Source organism: Lytechinus pictus, chromosome 7 (assembly GCF_037042905.1).
Source record: "Lytechinus pictus isolate F3 Inbred chromosome 7, Lp3.0, whole genome shotgun sequence".
NCBI classification, from domain to species: domain Eukaryota; kingdom Metazoa; phylum Echinodermata; class Echinoidea; order Temnopleuroida; family Toxopneustidae; genus Lytechinus; species Lytechinus pictus.
Window position 1 is genome coordinate 4,031,539 of NC_087251.1, and position 4,889 is coordinate 4,036,427.

The window sequence follows — 4,889 nt, forward strand, 5'->3', positions numbered from 1 at the left end:
TGAAAGTGTCAGTTAAGTGTCATTCATGTACAAGTGAACTATGCCAAACATTTTCCTGTTGGTTTCATGTGGTTACCTTGTCAGCTAATCTAGCTCAATATTGGGGGGGGGGGGGGGCGTCTGCCGGGGGCGTCTCACCACTTAAAGTGTCAGTTATGAATTATTCATGTGTATATAGGAATGCATTTAAGCGTTCAGAAAATGAGATATGTTCCTACTGTTTTCTAATGCAGGGCAATATGTTTTATCAGAAAAATGAAATGATGTTTGACTTCTTACTTCTTAAGGTCATGTCGAATTTCTGCTTTATTCGCATTCATTTTTGTTTGCATTGAAGCAATGGAGGTGTGAAGGCCCGGTGTGAAGGTTATTTATTATTTTTCTGGGTTCCTCTTATGTTCCGTTTCTCTTTTTCCATTCGTAACCTCTTTCTCATTCTTCCCCTTCCGATTCCCTTCCTTTTCCTAGTCCTCTTTTAACTTATCATTTTATTTAAAATTCTAATTCATACTCATTCATTGAATTATTAAGTTATGAAAAAAGGAATATGTATCCATTCCTTTTTCATAAAACGTTTGTAGCATAGGTGTCCTCGTATTTGATAGTGGAGATGAGTACATGATGGGAAACATGGAATGGATAAAATGAAATTGAAAAAAGTATAACATCAGATTCAGTCTCAATCTACTGCCCCCAGCTCCTCAACAGCACAACTCATGTAGAATATTTTCTAATTGGTTTCATGTTGTTAATAATCTTTCCGGGGGGGGGTCGGGATTTGGGGGCATCTCCCGGGCTCCCCACCACTCAAAGTGCCAATTCACAGAGCACAATGCTGAAAATTTCAACAAAATCAGATAACAAATAATTAAGTTATTGAATTTTAAAGTTTAGCAATATTTTGTGAAAATAGTTATATGCACACCATCATGAATATTCATTAGGTGGGCTGATGATGTCACGTCCCCACTTTCGTTTTTCTTATGTTATTACAATCATGAAATCATAGATGTTTCATTTTTTTTATGACACATGTATGTCTCCGTCATAATGAAATGAGTTGCAGAAATAAATATATAATGCCTTAAATCAGTTGTCAATCCAATTTTTTTCAGTTCTTGGTAGAAAAAACAACAACCTCATTTCATATAATAACATATAAAAGAACAAGTGGTGATATGACATCAATTTACTCATGTAATATTCATGAACACATGCCTAGAACTATTTCACATGAATAATGCAAATCTCTAAATGCCATTCGTTGTTATTCCTTGTCAGATTTTGATCAAATTTTCAGTGATTTGTTTGTTTGATTTTTCTTTATCTGTTTAATTCATATTATTTTCAGCCTGGAGCATCACTTAAGGTGTCATTCATGTAACAGTGGACTATGTCAAACATTTTCCTGGTAGTTTCATGTGGGTACCTTAGCTTGCCAGCTGATCTAGCTCAACATTGTTGGGGGGGGGGGGTCAGGATTTTGGGAGCATCTGGCGGGGGTGCCCTACCACTGAAAGTGTCAGTTAAGTGTCATTCATGTACAAGTGAACTATGCCAAACATTTTCCTGTTGGTTTCATGTGGTTACCTTGTCAGCTAATCTAGCTCAATATTGGGGGGGGGGGGGGCGTCTGCCGGGGGCGTCTCACCACTTAAAGTGTCAGTTATGAATTATTCATGTACAAGTAAACTATGCCAAACATTTTCCTGTTGGTTTCAAGTGGTTACCTTTCCAGCTGATCTAGCTCAATTTGGGGCCCCCAATTGGGGGCGTCTGCCGGGGGTGCCCCACCACTTTAAGTGTCAGTTAAGTATCATTCATGTACAAGTGAACTATGCCGAACATTTTCCTGTTCGTTTCAAGTGGTTACCTTTCCAGCTGATCTAGCTCAATTTGGGAGGGGGCGGGGTTTTAGGGGCGTCTGCCGGGGGCGCCCCACCACTTAAAGTGTCAGTTAAGTGTCATTCATATACAAGTGAGCTATGCCGAACATTATCCTGTTGGTTTCAAATGGTTACCTTTCCAGCTGATCTAGCTCAATTTGGGGCCCCCAATTGGGGGCGTCTGCCGGGGGTGCCCCACCACTTAAAGTGTCAGTTAAGTATCATTCATGTACAAGTGAACTATGCCGAACATTTTCCTGTTGGTTTCAGGTGGTTACCTTTCCAGCTGATCTAGCTCAATTTTGGGGCCTCTTTTTAGGGCCCCTACGGCCACATCCACCACTTAGGACACGGCAGACGCCCCATTCATTGCATTGTGTGATATGGGGAATCACGTCATTAACATGAAAATTGTCTACCTTTTCAGCTATGCTGACCCCTCCTGGCTCCTGCTCTAATATAGCTGAGGTGGAAAAACAGGGTTAGAGAAAGGGTGAGGGAAACAAAGGAGAACTGCAATATTGTCGCAGCGCTGAAGCAAAATTCATATATATAAATTTAGAGCAAGAGTTACGGAGTTTCTGTTTTGAGAAAAAAAAAAAAGAATAAAAAGAAAAACCCACAAAGCTAGCTTTCTTCCCTTTCCTCTCTTCGCTTTTCCTTTTCTCCTCTCTTTTTCCCCTTCTTTTTTTTTTCTTTTTGGGGACGTTTTGGGGGGGCGACCGCCCCCACCGCCCCCCCTGGCTGCGCGCCTGACCTGCATTATCTGCATGCATGGTTTCATTGATTCTAGTTGCGTAAGCAGCTCATCTTTTGGCTGACGTGAGATATTAGCATACGCGTTCTCAACTCATACGTATGCTACAAGCTGACGTATGGTAAAAGCATACGCGTGCATAAAACCCAAATCGAGCTCGCTGATTGGTCCACTGTTTCTGGAGAACACGTACTCAATTATAAGCCTGTTCACGGTTGTAAACTGCGCACGAGCAGAAAAGGGTCATTGGAGACAACCATGAAGGTGGCTATCGAATTCACTGACATAGGCATTTGTGATTTGATGATTATTCATGTATTCCTTTCAAAACATTTATCACATCCAAGCTGAAGAGTAATAAATAGAGCCTTCATAATCACTGGTATTTGACAGTAGCCTAAACAATAGTCAAATGTGCCAAAGGCAGACAATAAAACAGATTTCCAAACTTTATCCCTGATGTACTATTCTAGTCACCGGGGGGGGGGGGGGGGGCGTTTCATGAAAGGACTTGTCGGACGTTTTATCCGACAAGTCCCATTTTATCCGACACCCAGGACCAAAATCCAGTTGAAACCAATTAGAGCAAAACCAATTGAAACCAGTTGGCCAACTGGTTTCAATAGGGAAATTGGAACAACTGGAACCAATTGAAACCAGTCGCCAACTGGTTCCAGTTTAAAACCAATTGGGCAACTGGAACCAGTTGGCAATTGGTTTCAGTTCCAGTTGAAACTAATTAAGCAACCAGTTGGCAACTGGTTTCAATTGGTTCCAGTTGTTCCAATTTCCCTATTAAAACCAGTTGAATCAAATTGGAGGTAACTGGTTTCAATTGGTTCCAGTTGAAACCAATTGGAGGCAACTGGTTTCAACTGGAACCAGTTGAAACTAATTGGTTTCCAACTGGATCCAATTGGAACTTCTAGTTGGAATGACTTAATTAGTTACAAATTAATTAGATTTTGCACTAACTATGCCAACAAAGAAGCAGTGCTATATGTCTATAATACCAATGTAAAGGGCATTGATAAATAGACTTTCATAATGTATATATACATGAAAGATCTTCAAATATATGTATTTGTATTTGATGTAATTTGGTAACAGTTAGTGGTGTACTAATTATCTTATAATCTGTTTTAATTATAATCTATAACATTTATGAACATGGTTTTCACTGCTAAGTATTCTAAACACTTATCTGAAACAAGTATGGTACTTGAAATAGAAAAGAATTAAATAGATACATTTTAAATGATGATGAATCACATAAAACATTAATCTGTGCACACTGGCATATAATATGCAAATTAACTGGTTTCAATTGGAACCAGTTGGGTAACTGGAAAATTTCCAATTGGAAACCAATTGGAAGTCATTTCCAGTTACCCAACTGGATCCAGTTAGGATTTCCAGTTACCCAACTGGTTCCAGTTAGGATTTCCAGTTACCCAACTGGTTCCAGTTAGGATTTCCAGTTACCCAACTGGTTCCAGTTAGGATTTCCAGTTACCCAACTGGTTCCAGTTAGAAATTATTTCCAGTTGGAAGTCATTTCCAGTTACCCAACTGGTTCCAGTTAGAAATCATTTCCAGTTGGAAGTCATTTCCAGTTACCCAACTGGTTACAGTTAGGATTTCCAGTTACCCAACTGGTTCCAGTTAGAAATCATTTCCAGTTGGAAGTCATTTCCAGTTACCCAACTGGTTCCAGTTAGGATTTCCAGTTACCCAACTGGTTCCAGTTAGGATTTCCAGTTACCCAACTGGTTCCAGTTAGAAATCATTTCCAGTTGGAAGTCATTTCCAGTTACCCAACTGGTTCCAGTTAGGATTTCCAGTTACCCAACTGGTTCCAGTTAGAAATCATTTCCAGTTGGAAGTCATTTCCAGTTACCCAACTGGTTCCAGTTAGGATTTCCAGTTGCCCAACTGGTTTCAATTGGTTTAAACTGGAAATTGTTATATTCCAGTTAAAACCAATTGAAACCAGTTGAAACCAATTGAAACCAATTGAAACCAGTTGAAACCAATTGAAACCAATTGAAACCAGTTGGAAATCCAACTGGTTTCAATTGGATTTTGGTCCTGGGCAGTTACCATAGTAACAGTACCTCTCAGCCAATCAACATCAGAGAAAGATACAATGCCTTTTGTTCTTAGAATTTCAATACTCTACCGGTAAAGCTTACGCAACATCTACATTTGAAAATGATAGTGCTTAATTATCCTAATGAAAAATC